This window comes from Acipenser ruthenus, chromosome 10 (genome assembly GCF_902713425.1).
Source record: "Acipenser ruthenus chromosome 10, fAciRut3.2 maternal haplotype, whole genome shotgun sequence".
Taxonomy (NCBI): Eukaryota; Metazoa; Chordata; class Actinopteri; order Acipenseriformes; family Acipenseridae; genus Acipenser; species Acipenser ruthenus.
The window spans coordinates 20,334,779-20,354,841 of record NC_081198.1 but is presented as its reverse complement, the minus strand read 5'-3'; the positions used below and the strand labels follow the sequence as shown (position 1 = coordinate 20,354,841).

General features: G+C 42.3%; 1 pseudogene; it reads left to right on the top strand.

The window, feature by feature from the left end:
- The first annotated feature begins 5,786 nt into the window (after positions 1-5,786).
- LOC117414802 (U2 spliceosomal RNA) lies at positions 5,787-5,936 on the top strand (annotated as a pseudogene).
- Positions 5,937-20,063: the final 14,127 nt, after the last annotated feature.

Sequence of the window (20,063 nt, the reverse complement as noted above, 5' to 3'; positions counted from 1 at the left end):
AGAGATAGAGAGATCAGAGGAGGGGGAGGAGGAGGGAAAGAAAAGGAGGTCAGATTTAGAGAGGTTGAGTTTGAGGTGATGCGAGTGCATCCAGGAGGAAATAGCAGACAGACAGGTAGAGATACGGGAGGAGATGGTGGAGTCAGAGGTGGGGAAGGAGAGGAAAATCTGAGCATCATCAGCATAGAAATGGTATGAGAAACCATAGGATGCGATGAGGGGGCCCAGGGAGCGGGTGTAGAGAGAGAACAGGAGAGGACCCAAGACTGACCCTTGGGGGACTCCAGTCAAGAGAGGGTGAGGTGTGGAGGTTGCTCCACGCCAGGTTACCTGGTAAGTGCGGTTGGAGAGGTAGGAGGAGAACCAGGCCAGAGCAGTGCCAGAGATCCCCAGGTCAGCAAGAGATGATAGTAGAATAGAGTGATCAACAGTGTCAAAGGCAGCAGAGAGGTCGAGGAGAATTAGGACAGAGGAGAGAGAGGCAGCTCGGGCACACTTAAGTGAGTTGGTGACAGACAGAAGGGCGGTTTCAGTGGAGTGAGCAGAGCGGAAGCCAGATTGGAGAGGGTCAAGCAGAGAGTGGTTGGACAGGAAAGCAGAGAGCTGGCGGTGTACAGTCCGCTCGAGGGTTTTGGAGAGGAAGGGTAGGAGGGAGACAGGACGGTAGCTCTGGAGGGAGGTGGGGTCGAGGGTAGGTCTTTTGAGGAGGGGAGTGATAGAGGCTTTTTTGAAGGCAGAGGGGAAGATGCCAGAAAGTAGAGAGGTGTTGAGGAGGGAGGAGATGAAGGGGAGTAGAGCAGGAGCAGCAGCTTGAAAGAGGTGAGTGGGGAGGGGGTCCAAGGCACACGTGGTGGGTTTGTGACCCTGGAGCAGGGAGGAGAGGTCAGAGTCTGAGAGGGGCAAGAAGGTGGAGAGGGAGGGCGAGTTAGTAGGGGATGTAGTGGGTGTAGGGGTTGGAGCAGGAGGGGGTGCGGGGGAGGGAGAGGTGTTAAAGAGTTTGCGGATATCTGAGATTTTAGAAGAGAAGAAGGAGGCAAAGTCGTCAGGGGAGATAGAGGAGGGAGGAGGAGGGGGAGGGTTTAGGAGGGAGGAGAAGGTAGAGAATAGTTTATGTGGGTTGTTAGTGGAGGCTTGGATTACAGATTGGAAATAAGCACATTTAGCAGAGGAGAGAGTAGAGGAGAAGGAGGAGAGAAGAGTGCGGTAAAGGTCTAGGGCAGCAGGGAGTTTGGTTCTCTTCCATTTCTTTTCAGCAGATCGCAGTGTGATTCTTGCCGAGCGGAGCACAGAGGAGAGCCAGGGATGGGGAGGGGAGGGGCGAGCAGGTCGGGAGGTGAGGGGACAGAGGGAGTCGAGGGAGGAGGTGAGTGAGGAGAAGAGGGTGGAGGTAGCAGAGTCTACGGAGAGTTGTGAAAAGGAGTCGATAGGAGGGAGGTGAGAGAGAGCAGTGGAGGCAAGGACAGAGGGGGAGAAGGTTGGCCCCCAGCTGGGGTAGAGGTGCTGCCCCTGCCCCGTTGCCATACCAGCAGCGGGACAGATTTCTAACCCATGCCCCCTCTGTCCCTCCTATCTGTTTTAGGTGCCACCAGCCGGGACATCTGGCCAGGTCATGCCCCGCTGCCATGGAGTGTGACGTGGCCGCGTGTAATTGGGCACCTGAGACTGGTAAGCGGGGGGAAAATGGTCGGGAGGGGCCTTGTCTGATTAATGTGGTGTTAGGGAATGTGAAAACCCACGCGTTAGTGGACACAGGGTGTGAGCAAACCTTGATTAGGACAGCTCTCCTGGGCGGTGTGTCGTGGCGGCCACGAGGTCAGGTGGCCATCTCCTGTATCCATGGAGACACGGCGGCATACCCCACATTAAAAGTATATTTATCGGTAGGACCGATAAAACGTCACCTTGTAGTCGGGGTGGCGGAAAGGTTGCCACACCCAGTTATTCTGGGCCGAGACTGGCCAAAATTCAAAGAATTGATTAAAGAAATGGCAGTCTCAGCCACACACGTAAACGTGGCAGAGAAAAAAAAAAAAGGAACGGATTGGTGATGTGTTTCCTTTTCACACTGAAATGTTTTCCCCTCTTTTCCGTCCTAGAAAAACGAATAAGGAGAGACGGACTGCAAAATGGGAGGGAGCGTTGTTGAGACAAGGCTGGGGTCTGGTGGGAGAGTGCTGCAATGGTAACAAATGCCAGTCGAAGGGAGTGGGAACGCAGTGTGACCGAGAGAGCGAGGTTACTGGACCGACTAGAGCAGATGTTATTCCAGCCCCTCTCAATGTACCGGACCCGTGGTACTCAAGCGCGGACCTAGTGTGGGGCCAACAAAACGACCCGTCACTGGTGCACGCTTGGGGACAGGTCCGGTCAATTGAAGGTAAGGATGTTGACGGCGCTGGGGCGCTAGTATATCCACATTTCAGTATCAAGGGGCAATTACTGTATAGGGTAAACCTAGCCGCGGGCACAGGACAGCCTGTAACACAATTATTGGTTCCCCCGTCTTGTCGGCTGGAGGTCATGAGGCTGGCGCATGATATCCCTTTTGCGGGGCACCTCGGAGCCGAGAAGACGAGGGAGCGGATATTGGCTCGATTCTATTGGGTAGGTCTTCATACTGATGTGTCGAAATATGTAGCCACCTGCCCAGACTGCCAGCGAGTAGCGCCGGGTCGAGTGCGCCCCGCCCCTTTGGTCTCACTGCTGATTATTTCCACTCCTTTCGAGCGCATTGCAATGGACATAGTCGGCCCTTTGCTACCTTCTGACTCCGGGTATACGCACATTTTAGTAGTGGTGGATTATGCAACGCGATACCCGGAGGCAGTTCCATTGAGGTCCACTAGTGCCGCTGCAATAGCCACCGAGTTAGCCCAGATTATGGCCAGAGTAGGGATCCCCAAGGAGATTTTGACCGATCACGGAACTAATTTTTTGTCCAATACGTTACAGCAGGTGTACAAAATATTAAAAATACATCCCATCAGGACGTCCGTTTATCATCCACAATCGGACGGTCTGGTGGAACGTTTTAATCAGACCTTAAAGTCGATGCTGAGGCGATTTGTAACACAAGAGCAGAAACATTGGGCATCACTTCTCCCCTACCTCCTTTTTGCAGTGAGAGAAGTGCCGCAGAGTTCAACAGGGTTCTCCCCCTTTGAGCTCCTGTACGGCCGGCAGCCTCGCGGCATTCTCGACCTGCTGAGAGAGGGGTGGGAGGAGCACAAAGGCTCGTCCAAAAATGTAGTGAAGTATGTGCTCCTACTCAGAGATCGCCTGGATTTGGTCAGTCGTTTGGCCCAAGACAACCTCAGATCGGCTCAGCACCGACAAGAGCAGCATTATAACAAAAATGCACGGATTCGAACCTTTCGACCAGGGGACAAGGTAATGCTGCTACTTCCCTCATCAGAGTCAAAACTGTGTGCTAAATGGCAGGGGCCGTATGAGGTGATTCGGGCTATAGGGAAAGTAAATTATGAAATTAGACAGCCCGATCGCCGGAATGAACGTGAAATTTACCACATTAATTTGTTGAAGCCCTGGCAGGCAAGAGAGGTCTTATTTATAGCCCCAGGCAATATGGAGGATGATTTAGGTCCCTGTCCAGAGACCCCGAGCACAAGAGCGATTTCAATGGGGGAGCAATTAGTTCCGGATCAGCAAAGAGAGCTGCGTAAGCTTATTGAGGAGTTCAGTGATGTTTTTTCTGATGTGCCCGGCAGGACGAACTTAGTTGAATATGACATTATCTCTCCTCCAGGTGTCACAGTGCGAGAAAGACCGTACCGGATCCCGGAAAGTCGACGAAGCGGCGTTCGCAAAGAGGTACGGGATATGCTCGAGCTTGGAGTGATTGAACCTTCCAGGAGCGAGTGGTGCAGTCCTATTGTAATAGTGGCTAAGAAGGACGGCACCAACCGCTTCTGCGTAGATTTCAGAAAGGTGAATGCTATTGCCAAGTTCGATGCGTATCCCATGCCTCGGGTCGACGAACTTTTAGACAGACTGGGAAAAGCGAGGTTTATTTCCACTCTGGACCTGACGAAGGGATACTGGCAAATCCCTCTAACCCGCAGCTCCAGAGAGAAAACCGCATTTTCAACACCAGAGGGGCTGTTCCACTTTAAAACCATGCCATTTGGGCTACATGGTGCGCCCGCTGCCTTTCAGAGACTGATGGACCAGGTTTTACGCCCACATCATGAATATGCAGCAGCGTATATTGATGACGTGGTGATTTACAGCTCCACCTGGCGAGAGCATTTGGCTAGGGTTGCAGCCGTTCTTCAGTCTCTAAGGGCAGCCCGGCTGACAGCTAACTTGAGGAAATGTGCGTTTGCCAAGACAGAGACTCAATATTTGGGATTTTTAATGGGAAATGGAAGGGTGAGACCTGTGGTCACCAAAATCCAGGCTTTGGTTGATGCAGCGATCCCCAAAACCAAGACTCAGGTGAGGTCACTACTGGGCTTAGCCAGTTATTACCGCCGCTTCATCCCCGAGTACGCCACAGTGGTTAACCCGTTAGTCGACCTCACCAAAAAGAGTGCGCCAAATTTAATTAAATGGTCAGCTGAGTGTCAGGGGGCGTTTGATACGATTAAGCGTAAACTTTGCCAGGCCCCCACTCTTATTACCCCAGATTTCACCAAGAGATTCATCCTCCACACCGACGCCTCGGATGTAGGGTTGGGTGCAGTCTTGTCCCAAAAAGTAGCTGGAGTAGAACACCCGATATTGTACCTGAGCAAAAAAATGTTACCTCGGGAGCGTAACTACTCCGTAGTCGAAAAAGAGTGTTTGGCCATTAAATGGGCTACTCACTCTTTACGATACTACCTGCTGGGACACTCATTTGATCTGGTCACAGACCACGCCCCACTCCAGTGGTTAAGCACAATGAAGGACAGCAATGCCCGGATAACTCGGTGGTATCTGGCATTGCAGCCCTTCATGTACCATATGGTACACCGTGCGGGGAAAGACCACCAAAATGCGGATTATTTTTCCCGGGAGGGGGGAGCAATGGGAAAGGTAGATTTAGCCGAGTGTTCCTTCGGCTCCACTCTGAGCGGTGGGATATGTGACAGAAATACAATGAGTTCTGGTGATAAATCTTCCTCCCGACCTGTGAGGGCGCTAAAGAACGGGAGGAGAAGTATCTGGAAGGGCTGGCCTGACAGTTCGTTTCCGGGACCGGAAAGTGGGTCAGCCTGGAAGGAAGCGAGACTCTGTTGTAAGACCGTATTGATCTGACAGGTAAACAAGGGGCAGCTGCAAGTAATAAGGCAGCTGCAACCGTTTACCTAGATATCATGCGGGATTACATATAGGGGCCAGGGTAACGCTGTTCTTTTCCTTCGTTTGGGTTAAACAGGAGGAGAGAAGGACTGAGAGGGGAGCTCTCAGAAATATAAAAAAGGGAATAAGTGTTACGTGTTGTGTGTTATTTCTGTCTGTCTATAATTGTCTGTCTTTTGTCGCACTACTAGACAGTTAAAGCACACCTCCGGAGCTGTCGCCACAAAAGCACTATCCGGAGCACCACTGCACAGAGCACCTGCACGACTGAGTTCACCCAGGACTGGTGACCGTGCATTTGTTTTTCTGTTCAGGACTGTGTGGGATTATTCACGCTCCCCGTGCTTTACACATTGTTGTGTACTGCCGGGGAATTATTATTTGACGGTCGCCAGACCTGGAAACAGCACAATAAACACTTGTTCACCGAATTATCGTTGTCTGTCTGTCACTCCTGCATCGCATCACCGCTACACCTGTTCCCTTTACCATCCACTTTGCCACAGTCCCCTATCAGGGGACCATATATTAAATTGATTTTTGGAATCGGGAGATGGAACACGGGCTTGCTCCGTCCACTCCACGCATCGGCCCGGTATTGCAGTACCTCCGGGAACGGTGCACACCTTTCTCTAACGTTGGTCAAAGTCAGATCTGGATCTCTCCTGTGAGCATTTTGTCTTCCCCTGCTGGAGGGAGAGTGCCAGTGTTGATGCAAGTTTTCCCGCCGTTTTACTTCTTTTTTTCTCTCTTTCTTTCTTTCTCTCTTTCTTTCTTTCTCTCTTTCTTTCTCTCTTTCTTGCTTTCTTTCTTTCTTTTATTCACATGTGGTGATGATGTAGACAGCAGCAGTTTGTTTCCTGGGAGCATGCAGCTAACCAGACAAGTGTGGTGGAACATGTCCCTATGCCAGGTCCTTCTTAGCCAGCCAGCCAGCCAACGAGGCACAGTTGTAGTTACCCAAGGCACCGTGCACAGCATAGCAGCTTGGCATGACTATTTGTAAGAAGCACTCTGCCAGTTTATGTTTTGTTTTTGGTGTTATGTGTGTGTTTTTGCTTTGTTTTGTTTTCTCCTGCTTAAATTGCACATTTCCCCTCTGGACGCAGTAGCCCGTTTTTTTGGGGTCTGCTTGTGCTTGAAATTTTGCACCCACCTTTGAATCCCCCTGTGCCGTCCGGGCTGGGGGGCCCCGGGCAAGGGCCAAGTCGCCATCGCTTCTCGGCCTTTTTTTCTAATGATCAGGTATGTGTGGCATGACCGCAGTGCCCGGTGGCTAAATTGTTGAGTAGAGCGAGTATGGCGCAAGACAGTTTTTCAAGAAGGGGTGGAGCGAAGATTACTGCAAGATTCTGTTGGAGAGGAATCGTCGAGGATGAAGAGATGCCAATGAGAGAAGAGTTTATTGAAAAAAATATAATCAATCAAATGCAGGTAGACTTGGAGCAAATCCTAGGAATACAAAGAAATGGAAGAGAAAAATACCTGGATGTGACGATGAAGTGTAAAACCTACTTCACACAATTCATGGAGAAATGCAGAGAAATTGAGGAAGAACACCCACTGAACAAATATAGGGTAAGGTCCATGGAAAAGAATAACTTTAGACTGTTGACGATAAACATGTTTGACATGAACGTTACAGATGCAGAAGTGGGCTTGTTTTTGTGTGATTATGTGGACATACAATCTGCACCCATGTATAGAAGAGATAAATATAGAGTGTGGAATGGGCAAAGGCAGTATGAAGTGCTGTTGAGGGATGATGAAAGAGGATTTGAGGGGTTTTTACATCCACCAGCTACCTTTCGAATTGGACGCGTGAAAGGTTATATACTGTATTCAAGACAGCCTCAGTATTGTAGAATGTGTCATGAAGAGGGACATCCAGAGTACAGATGCAAGAAACAGAAATGTTTGAATTGCAAAGAAATGGGCCATTTTGCATCAGCTTGTCCAAAACCGAAAGCGTGCAATGAGTGTGGAGCAACAAACCATCTGTATAGGGAATGTCCAAACAGAACCTATACAAGTGCCACAAAGGGCCAAGAGGAAAAAATGGAGCTGAGGCCCATTGAGATCGTCCTGCAGGAAATACAAGACTCCCTAATATCCCCTCCTGGACCAATCGAGGAAGTAAAGGAGATGGGCTCACCTTCTGACACAGCACTTTTGGAGGGAGACAACGGAGGAGTGAAGGAACAAGGAGACTGTATTCCAGATTCAGAGCTAGCTGAGCTGCCAGCTATGGGTGAGGGTGAAGAGGAGAATGAAACTATGGAAGGAAAGAGTGAGGAATCACAAGGTACGATGATTCCCGATACCATCGAGAATAGAAGGCCCTGGGGTGAGATAGTAGAGGAGGCAATGGAGGAGCAGCAAGAGAAATGGAACCTTGTACCGGGAACCATGAAATGGAAGCTGGAAGAGGGGAACACCGACGAGGCTACACTAGAAATTTCAAACATGTTTCAAGGCTTACCCAAAATATTGGATATGTCATCTGAAGATTATGAGGCTTCTCTTGTCTCTGTCAGCTTGGGATCCCAGATGATAGGAGATGAGGAAAAGTTGGATAAGGAAGGGTCACAGGAAGGTTACCTGGGAAAAAATGAAGTCGAGGGGTTTATGGAAACAACAGGATTTTCTGTAGAAAGGAAGAAGGATAAAGGAAAAGGAAAGAAGCAGAAAAAAACAAACCATTGAATCAGTATAATGAGAGGCTTGAACTTCTTATCTCTGAATGTAAGGGGACTGAGGGATTCGGAGAAGAGAAGGGCTCTTTTCTTCTCATTGGATACGATGGTCTTTGATGTGGCATTCTTACAAGAGTGTCACCTCAAGGATGGGCAGGATATCAGAACTTTTTCCAAGGAGTGGACTTCAGGTGCTTCGTATTGGAGCATAGGAAATGTCCATTCGGATGGGTTGGGAGTATTGTTTAAAGATAAGGGATTCATTATGGAGGATTTTGTGTCACTTGTGCCTGGGAGATTGCTGGTTGTGGATGCGCGAAGGAGTGACAGTAAATACAGATTTATTAATATATATGCACCATGTAATAAATCCAAGAGATTAGATTTTTTAAAAAGCCTTTTAAATCTTTTGGATACAAACAGATATATTATAATGGGAGGAGATTTTAATGTATCTTTAGATAATTTGGGGAAAAAAGATGACACAGATTTTTCAGGGGCTTTTTTGTTAAAGGCAATTAAAGACTATCATTTACAGGATGCATATAGGAAAATTAATAAAACTGATTTAGGATTCACATGGGGTAACACAAGAGGGCACAGAAGTAGGTTAGATTATTTTTTAGTATCACAGAGTATTAAAATAACTGGTTTTAGGGTTCTTCCATGCTGGTGTTCGGACCATGAAATGGTGGTGGTCACAACAAAGGAAAATGAGGCCCAGATAGGAAAAGGGTATTGGAGGATGAACCTAAAATTATTGGAGGATACTCGGTTTTTGGAAGAATTAAAAGAGTATTATAAACTGGGGCAATAATTTAAAAAGGGGTATAACACAAGTTTAGAGTGGTGGGAAGAATGTAAAAGAAATATAGCAGGTTTTTGTGTCATATATTCAGGTAAGAAAAGAAGGCAGGAAAGGAAAGATGTTTGGCGGGACAATAAAAAATTGCAAAAATTAATGGAAAAAAGAAATCGGGGAATAAAGATAAATGAAGAAGAGGTGGCAGTAGTAAAACAGAACATTAAAAGCTATTATATTAGAAAATCTAAAGAATTTGCTTTTTTAGCCAAAGCAGAGGAACTGGATAAGGATGAAAAAGTAACTAAATACTTTTTTCAAACAATTAAACAAAAACAGACGAGGGAAATCATTAGTATTTTTTTTACGGACACAGGGGAGGTTAAAGGGACAGAAGGTATACTTAAACATGCATTCTCCTTCTATAAGGAACTGTTTTCAAAAAGAGAGATAGATGAGGAGAAAGGAGGTATTTTGTTGGGGAATATAAATAGAATACTAACTGTTGGAAAACATGGAACAAGTATTGAATAGCAGTTTGCTACGCATGAGGAATGACGGCTGTATTCATGTTATTTTTCTGAAAAGTGATTTAACATTGGATAGAAAAAACTGTTAGTTCCAAAAATGCAAGCACTGCTGTGATAGATGAAAGCTGCAATATGGTAGAGTAGTTATGACAACTGAAAAAGATTCTTTGTGTCAAAGCAAATGGCTGGCCAGCAGCACACGGCTGTACAAACAAGTCCTTTGATCTCCAGCCCTGACATGAAAGAAGCTTGCCCTTCGGGGAGTCCACTGGGGTATAAAACTAGTTAAACAGGTTTTTGCTTAGAAAATACAGCTGGTTTATGAGGGGGTCATAAAGCTAGTTTTCAAGGGGACCAGAAGAGACCAGGCTCTAAGACTTCAGAGAGATCCAAAGAAATAGTGCCACTGGGATCAAAGGGTCTTAGGCAAATCGGAGAGATAGGAACAAGGAAGATGACAAAAACCAGATGTATGGACCTTTGTGGCACCAGGGTCTGAAGAATGCACTGAGTTCAGAGATCTTCACACTAGATCACACACACACACACACACACACACACACACACACACATACACACACTCACACAAAATGAAATATATGGTAACAGGATAATGAGTTGTACCTTTTCTATTGGTTAAGTGTCAGAGAAAGAGGAGGAGGGAGACATCTATGCAGAAGGGTATTTAATGTCATGCAACGATTGTAAGAACGAGTATTCTGTTTGTCCTGTACCTGGGACCAGACTCCCTGCATATTTCAATAAACCTAACAACTGAGTGAAGAAAAGGACTCTGTGCATTTTCTTGAATCTACTTACTCATCATCCTCTTTTTTTAAGTTACATCATTTGGCGAGCCACCTGTGGACTGTTTCCTGATACTTTTTTTCAAAATACCGGGGGGGGGGGGGTTTATACCTGACTGCAGAGAAACCCATTTGCCCAGCCTGAATCCTGTGCACAGGACCAGGACAAAGCGAATGGACAGAGACTGCTTCTAACTTCTGACCAGACGGTGTGGAGAATCTTTGAATCAGGACTTCAGCTCGAACATATAACCACGTACATTGGTGAGTAGTTACTGGTTTATTGTTTTATATGCAGTGTTTAGAATGTAGTGAGAATCAAGGGTAGAGTATGAAAGAGGACTTTTTGATAATTCATGTACATTGAGGACACAATTAGTTAAGTCAAGAGAGATTGACCGCTGAACTAAAAGTGTATTGACTATTAGGACTTTAGGTATGAAAGAGGACCTCTGGATTCCTAAAAAAGTCGGAGTAAATCGTGTAGTGTTATGACGTGCCAGTAGAGTCTATTGGACTAGTTACACGGACTTGTATAGCTCAACAGGTACGGGCATACTCGGATTTATGTTTTATGTTTGTTTTTGAGAGGGTTTGGTACACCTGTTTTGTCTTTGTTTTTACTGTTTGGTTTATAAGTCACGATAAGGGGGCAATAGGATAAGCCTCTTATTTAACTGTCCACATTAGGTGGTACAGATAAGGAACAATCAGACAATAAGTTCCAGTTAAGCCCAAATAGCACATACAAAAGTGTAAATTAAATGTGCAATAAACCAAAATAAAAGTCTATGCTTCGTTGAGCATAGCTTTAAACACGGAATATTGGTAAAAACAAGACAAAACTAAAAAGTGTTGTTGTTTTTTTGTTAGTTTTGTGTTTTGTTGGGAGTCTGATCAACTCCAAATATGTTAGAAGCTGACCCTCAATGTCATCAAATGGATGACTGGAGAATATGGAACATAGACTATGTGTTAAAACATGGCAAAAAGGGAAGCTATGTACAGAACAGTAATGTACATGTTCATGTGACAGGTCAGGAGTGTGTGTCTCGTAAGAAGAAAAAGACAAAGGCGATTCAAAACTGGTAGCCCACAAAAAACAAAAAACAAAAAAAAACTGTAATGGTAAAGATTCTATATCAACTTTGAGGAATACATGTTGTAAAAATAAAATTAAAAGGTCACATTAAAATGTAATTAAGAAGTTGCTTATTAATGATTGTTTGAGTAATTTTGATTTTGCTTAAGCGTGGAGATAAAGTAACATCTTAGAAAAACTATGTACTAAGAACCAGGATGAATACTTATTGTCTTGCCTCAATCATAAGAGGGTTTGATAAGGGAGAGACCCATGTTAACTGATGAGTTATTTGTATTGTGTTAGTGTTTGAATGCAAAGGAATGGCCAACCTTTGAACTAAAACAATAACACAAATATACAAAGCAACAATTAATAGTTTGTTCAGGATTATATTGGTAAACAAGAGGAACATTTTGTCTTTCTGATAGAGGGTTTACTTGAAAAGAAAGTGGTGGTATTATTTTGGTACGCAGGGTCTGTGTCTCCCTGGTCACAGATTCAGGGAGGAATAGGAAAAAAACTTGTGTGACCATATTTGGGCAGAGAGAGAAAAGACTATGAGAATAGATCACTGTTAGACAGACTAAAAAAATAAAAAAGACTTTTAGGAAGAGAACAAATGTTTGTGGAGATCAATAAATCTGAAACAAATTAAATTATCGACCTGGAAATATTTTATTAAAAATATTTTCATGAATGAATGTTAAGTGTTTGTTTGAGAGTGAATTTTATGTTTAAGACACGGGTGAATTTTATGAATCACCTATGAATACATATTTGAAACCAAGATCACATGAGTGGTAGAGTTTGTATTATTGGTGTAGCTAAAAAAGTGCAGAGTTAAAACGATGTTTTATTTTTAAGGGGTCTGTTTATTAATGATTGTTTAGTTCATGTTGAATTAAACAGGGAGATTGCATTCTCTTTGAATGGAAAACACGTAGTTTAATAAAGCACTGATGTTATCAGTATTAACTGGGTTTATTCTGATGTTGCTAAAGCACACTACCATATACGAGTAGAAGGAAAAAAAAAAGTTGAATTGTTAGAGCATAAAATACAATTCAAATGGGGAAAAAGAGGTCACAATCGATATCAGAGTGATCTACAAGGATTTCAACTTCTGCTAAGGCATCAGAATGCAGTGATGCAGGAGACAAAAGCAGTGTCACTCAGAGCTACGTGAGTGATGTGAAATGGGATGTTTGCACACATGTTTACGATGTGTTTTGTTTATGTTGGTTACAATTAGTATTTTACAGAGCTTCTTGCAGGAGAGGTGATGATAATTAGATTAATGTGATAACTGAAACATGAATAAATCGCGAGTGACATGAGATTATTGATGGTGCAGTATAGGACTGCAGGGTTGATGGATTGTGATACTGGTATGATACAGTCTGTTGGTTAATGTTTGTGTGTTTGTCTGTGAATATAGGGTATGAATACTCTTTTGTGGAAGTTCAGCACAGGAGGCTGAGCTAATGGAAATATTGTGATGCAAAATAAAGTCAACTTCTCACTGTCTAATACAGAACAGACAGTCGCAGTAGCAAAAGTAATTATGCACTCACAGTAATACAAATGCACTTGGTAGGATTGACCATGGGGAAACGCCCGTGTAAATTAATTAAATAAAGAATATATTCGCTGGCTTAAGCATGAAGCAACCTGCGCCCTGGTTGGCGAAGTACAGTGATTCCATGTCCTCTGGCACCCAAAGAGCTCTGGGTTGGTAGAGCTTGTGGATCACATTCTAAAAAGGAAGCATCATAAACAGGTGCTCATGAAGGTCAGGTTTATGTGCACACACATTTTCTTTTTCTCACTGGACTATTTCTATAATAGATCCTGATTTATTTTGATCTGCTAAAAAGGATGCTGTTATTAATTGCAGCAAGAATAGGCAGTACTTTTATTTCTGTATGCGTTATTGAGAAACACTAACGTTTGAATACATTTCTTTGTAAACTTTCTTTTCAACTGTTATTGTGATATGTGCTCTGGACGTCTTGCCAAGAAGGGAGAGATCAATGTATGACTAACATCTTACAGGACTGTTCTCAACTAGGTAATATCATACAGTATGTGGACGACATACTGTTGCAACGGGAACTGCGGAGAAGCACTATCTGTTGCTGGAGGAGCACGCTGCTCTCAAATTAAATCTAAAGAAAGCTGCATTAATGAAATCATCTGTTTGTTTCTTAGGAGTACAGGTGGAAACTGGAGGACACACACCTGACCCAGGAAATAAAAAGCTGATTAAAAATCTGCCCCTTAGATCTTTTTGGGCATATTTGGATTCTGTCAGGACTTCATGGAAGGATACAGCGAACTAGCTGTCACCCTCTATGAACACCTGAATTGAGGCATTAAAACAGGCACTGATTCCAACCCCACTCAGGGTCTCCATTCAAATTAAAATTAAAAAAAAAAAGCGGGGAGTTGGAAGGCTGATTGGGGTTCCGTATGAGATAATGGACAAACTGGGAGAAACCAATTTGAAATTGGCAATACAAAAATGAGGGAGTGAAAACTGGCTTGAAAACTAGTTTCACTGATAAGCAAGCCTGCTGGAGAATGGAAATTCCTAAGGGCACTGATGCAGTTAGTTTAGAGTAGTAATTATGAGCAATGAAGTAGATAGAGATTTGTAGTTACTTTCAGAGTACAGACACAGGTCTAAGGCTTTTCTCTTCTCCTACAGGTTCATGCTGGAATTGATATTTTATATTATGTTCACGATATGGGGTGGACATAGGCTTTGAGAAAAATACAAGATAGAATTAACAGACATTGGCGATTCTTAGAATTCCAATAACATTATCAATGCAGATGAAAAAGAGACTATTCAAGAATTAACCCTTTTGAATTTTGAAATTAAATCAGATATTAATCAAAAGAATAAATACTGCACTTGTTCTCCACAGGTTCCGAGATAATACTGATGGCGTTTATGTGGAATGGAAGCACAATGCTGTTCATCGGAACTGAGAGGACCATTTCAGAAGAGTTTGTGCAGAAAGTTCCAGTACACTTGTGGGACAATTTGGATATGCAAACAGGAACTGTACATATTAACCTGCAGAACTTTACAATGCTTGTCCATGATATGTAGTAATTAAGCTCTACCATATATCAGGAACAAGAGTGTAAGTTGCTGAGAGACGGTCATGAGGAGGTATCTGAAACCACCGAGACATTCTTACATATGGGGAACCATTCCAGTCTGCATATCAAAAGAAGAAATTATGATGACGTTAAAGTGACATTTTTGGGGATGTAATGGGGACTGTTAATTTCAGTTAACATACCTGATAATGAAACTACGTATTATAAACTTGGGGTATAGATGTATGATTGGTGAAAAGATTTGTCTTAGTTTAAAGATACTAAAGGTAATATGTCAGCGATCCTGGGGTGCAGAGATGGGAAGGTCTCATGTAATTTATTACTAATCACATTCAGTAAAATAACAAAAACTGCAAAGGTTGTACCATTGACCTCTAGAGGCACTGGGAGTATGGAGTTTGTGTTGTTCATGACACTTAAGAGTGACATTGTTAAGACATTGTATCTGCCATCCATGATAGGGAGGTAAAATGGTTGGTGTCTTGCAATGGATTATTTGGAGTGTTGTTAGGAACATAATACTATATTAATATGTACTTGTAAGGTAATGGTACATCCTATGTTGAATGGAAATACCAATTGAAAACAGCTGTTCTACTGAAAAATATGGTTACCTATATTAGACATTAATTTTGGAAATCATGTGAACTTTGAATGATATGCTGTAGTGTTGAATATGTCTAAAATGAGGCACTATTTTAGTACTTGTTCAATGCATAGTGATCATTTTTGAAGTTATAGTTTTAGGTTTTAATCAGTCTTAAGTGCATCATAAGATTGAGGTGGTCTAGAATATTGGATTCTAGAAAGATGTAATTTAACATACAGGTTAAAAATAATGATGCACCTAAATGTGTTAGAGCAACATGAGTGTGGTTCTGATCAAGAGGATGGGGATCCACAGCTGGAACATAGAGTTTATTCTGAGAGTACTGTAGTTTCGGATAGAAGATGTGATTATGAGCTTACAGAGTTAAACCAACACTGCACCGCGTAGCTAAAGAGCAGGACGGGTGGGTGAAATTGGGAGGCATAGATTGCTGTAAGGAATTGAGTACGTCAGTAATTTACACTTGTTCCATGCAGGGTGATCTTATTTCTTGAAACAGGGCAGTAAACCGTACTGTCGAGGTAAAATCACTACGAAAGTATGTCCCCTTTGCACCTCCTACCTCGGGAAGGTATCATTCTCGGACCAGAAAGAAAAACTGTTTTGGATGATGTGAATATAGTATTATCGTATGTAATGTATAATTTCACAAATCTAACTGTTATATTTGAACAGCATTGCAAGCAACACACCAATATCCAGAATTGGCTTCAAAGGGAAATAGGTAGTACAATAAGAGATTACAAAGAGCGAATAGGCGAACGAATGTATGAAGGTAATGAGAATGTGTGAAGGTAATGAGAAACGTAGGAAGAGGGGACTTTTTGATGAAATAGCAGGATGGTTTGGTGCAGGAAATTCTGTTGCAAACAGCTGGGATATTTATCAAATGTCAAAAGGGCAAACTTGGATAGCAAGTGCTGTGGGAGAAGGAATAGAAAGATTGGGGAATGGGCAGATGTATGTAAATCAAGGGATTAGGCTCCAGGGTACAGCTATATATGAGCTAATGGATGGAACAGAGGGAGCCCTGCGCAATTTGACAAAAGCAATAGATTGTAGAATATTTGCGGGTGACCTTTTAAAAACAATGGAGGAAGAAATAATGGACATTAGGCTAAGAGTGGTACCTAGACATGCACTGGAGGAACTCAGGTTGAGGTTGGCAATGATCCACCCTGATCAGACTGACCTCCTGGGAGCTAGTTTAGTGTGGCCAAAGGAGAATGGCAAGGAACCACCTGGTCACATAGGATTCTATCTCTCAATACCATACCTGGATCCTAATAACCAGTATAAAGACAGTTTGAAGATTAGACCGATAGGAGTACTACACAATGAGACAGTGATAGTTTGGGAAAAGGCTACATGGAAAGTTCAGCGAGGGAACTGGAGTGGTGTGGTGCATGAAGCATGCTGTTATGAAACAAATAGTCATGTAGTTTGCCGGTGTCCTGCAATCACCGGAATTAATAGAAATATAAGCACTGAATTAGAGGTACATCCACTAGAGGGGTGGAAATATCAATGGTGTGTGTTGAGTAACCATACCAATTTAAGTATGGAGATTTAACTTGTCAGACTTCTCCAGGATTTTGTTTTTCTCCAACACATGCAGTTCAGATTGGAGATATATATATACCTGAACCTGAAGCAGAGGAGTTCCAAATTACCGCTTGGTGGGATGACACATACCTAAATTCATATTCGGTCATTTTTTCTCAAGTGCACAAATAGGTTAAAATAGTAATACAACGAGCGGAACAGAAGCTGCTCAAAGCTAAGGTCGAAGTTGATTTGGCACAATTAAAAGCCACCGTATTGAAACGATATGGATGGTCAGGGCAGGCCTTAGGGCACACTTTTGGGGATTATGTTGTTTTAATAATACTGTTAATAGTAATAGTATTGATTTTGTGGAATAGCATTCAGTGTTTTTGGTGGAAAAAACAACACCGACAGTTAGAAAGGACCATTGGCAGATGGGAAACTGTAAACTTACTGGGAGCCACCATGAATAAGAAATAACACCTGTGTACAGTGATAAACTGTATTTACTGTATTTTTCTGTATGTTTACTGTATGTTTATTTTTCATTTTTTGTATTATTTTTACGTATGTTTTTTTTTTGTTTGTTTGTTTTTTGCTCATGACATACTTACATGGAGAAACAGCAAAGGCAAGGTAGATACCTACACATAATGGAGAGACTTAGAATGAGAGGAACATACTTCACTATAATATATTATACAAACACGGTACTTGATGTGACTACTCAGAACCAGCGAAGAGGACATCTGAGGGCTCGGGATCACGTAAGCAACTTGGTTGTAGCGGGTCACCCCCCTCCATCTTATATTTTAAAAGTGGGGTATGTTGGAAAACATGGAACAAGTATTGAATAGCAGTTTGCTACGCATGAGGAATGACGGCTGTATTCATGTTATTTTTCTGAAAAGTGATTTAACATTGGATAGAAAAAACTGTTAGTTCCAAAAATGCAAGCACTGCTGTGATAGATGAAAGCTGCAATATGGTAGAGTAGTTATGACAACTGAAAAAGATTCTTTTGTGTCAAAGTAAATGGCTGGCCAGCAGCACACGGCTGTACAAACAAGTCCTTTGATCTCCAGCCCTGACATGAAAGAAGCTTGCCCTTCGGGGAGTCCACTGGGGTATGCACTGAGTTCAGAGATCTTCACACTAGATCACACACACACACACACACACACACACACACACACACACATACACACACTCACACAAAATGAAATATATGGTAACAGGATAATGAGTTGTACCTTTTCTATTGGTTAAGTGTCAGAGAAAGAGGAGGAGGGAGACATCTATGCAGAAGGGTATTTAATGTCATGCAACGATTGTAAGAACGAGTATTCTGTTTGTCCTGTACCTGGGACCAGACTTCCTGCATAATTCAATAAACCTAACAACTGAGTGAAGAAAAGGACTCTGTGCATTTTCTTGAATCTACTTACTCATCATCCTCTTTTTTTAAGTTACATCACTAACAGAAGAGAGTAGAAGTGAGTTGGAGGGGGAGATAACAGAGGAGGAGATTAAAAGGGCTCTTTTTTCTATGAAAGGGAATAAGACACCAGGAGGGGATGAGTTACCAAAAGAGTTTTATGTCTGTTTATGGGAAATAATTAAAAATGATCTTGTAGAAATTTTTAGAGAGGTGTACAAGAATGGTAAGCTAACAACATCAATGAAATCCGGAATTGTACATCTAATTTATAAAAAAGGAGAAAGGAAAGATATTAAGAATTGGAGGCCAGTAACCTTATTAGGAACAGATTATAAAATCCTTAGTAAGGTTTTGGCTAATAGATTAAAGGAGGTTCTGGAGATTTTAGTTAGTGAAGATCAGACGTGTGGGGTTAAGGGGAGGGCTGGTTCTTTTAATTTGTCTTTAATAAGAGATGTTATTAGTTGGGTAGAGGAAAGAAACTTACCATTATGCCTTTTAAGCCTAGACCAAGAAAAGGCATTTGATCGGGTTAGTCATGTTTTCCTGTTTAAAGTTTTACAAACAATGAATCTAGGTGAAGAGTTTATTTCATGGATCAAAATTTTGTATAACAATGTAAACAGTAGGATAAAAGTTAATGGGTTTTTGAGTGAACCTTTGGAGCAGAATGGAGGAGTAAGACAGGGATGCCCCTTGTCTCCTTTGTTGTATGTTTTATTTATAGAACCACTAGCAGAAATGTTAAGGAATGAAAAACAAATTGAGGGGGTACATATTCCAGGAGGATGGGGGAAAAAGTCAAAGTTGCACAATATGCAGATGACACCACTGTATTTCTGTCTACAGATAGAGGATTGGAAAAAACTGTGGCAATTTTAGAGAACTATTGTAAAGCAACAGGATCTGCTATAAATTTCAACAAATCCTCTGTCATGTATTGTGGAAGATGGAGGTATAGGACAGATGTGAGGTACGGTTTTTCTGTTTGTCCTACAGGAATCAAAATTCTGGGTGTTAAATTTTATCACAAAGATTCAGCTAATCACAACTGGGAGGAAAAAATTGTGAAGGTAAAAAAAAAATTGAACATTTGGAAGGGTAGAAAACTTAGCATAATGGGTAGGGGGCTAGTAGTTAGGGTAGACCTGTTGTCTAGTTTGATTTACTTAGCCCTAATTTTTCCGATTCCTACCAAATGTAAAATAATTTTGACTAGGTTGGTTTTTTCATTTAAATTGGGGGGGGGGGGTAAGTATGAACCTGTTAAGAGGGAGCAGATGTATTTAGAAATAGAAGAGGGAGGAAGGGGGGTTGTGTGCATCCCTTTAAAATTAGAAGTGCTCTATGTTTGTTTTTTATGTAAACTATTAATAGACAAGGTACAACATAAAGCCATGTATTTTGTGAAGTTGTGGGCAGCTTTACCATTAAGGAAAATTGTCCCATTAGATAATAGTGGGCCAAAGGCTGAAAATGTACCTTGGCAATATGAAAAATTAGTCTTGTTTTTGAGAGCTCATCCTGGGTGTGTAAAGGAGGAGGTATTAAAGGATCATAAGAAAATGTATAAGGATTTAAAGGGAAAGATGCTTGGAACACAAATAACAGAACTGGAAAAGAAAAAGGTTAAATGGAAATTAATTCAACCAAAAGAGTTATGTAATGAGAGAAAAGACCTGAATTGGCTGGCAGCACTAAATAGATTACCAGTAAGAGAACGGTTATACAATCAAGGTTCAACACTTACCAGAGGTTGCCCGAGAGGTTGTCCAGGAGATGAGACTCTGCAACATGTTTTTTGGGAATGTTATCTAGCCCATTGCTTCTGGAAAAGAACACAACAACTGTTAAGGTTGGTATTAATAGATATTGTTTTGAATCCTGACTTAATTCTAAGAGGGGAAGGGTTGGGACAATTTGAAAAAGAAAAGATAATCTGGTGCATAATAAGTATTGGTAAAGAGATATTGTGGGAAGAAAGGAACGCTCAAGTAAAAAAGAAAAAAGAAGGTAGAACATCGAAACAATTGTGGTATGAATTGAAATACAAAGTGTTAATGGAAACTAAAATGTGGGAAATAAGGATGGAAAAAGAGAAATA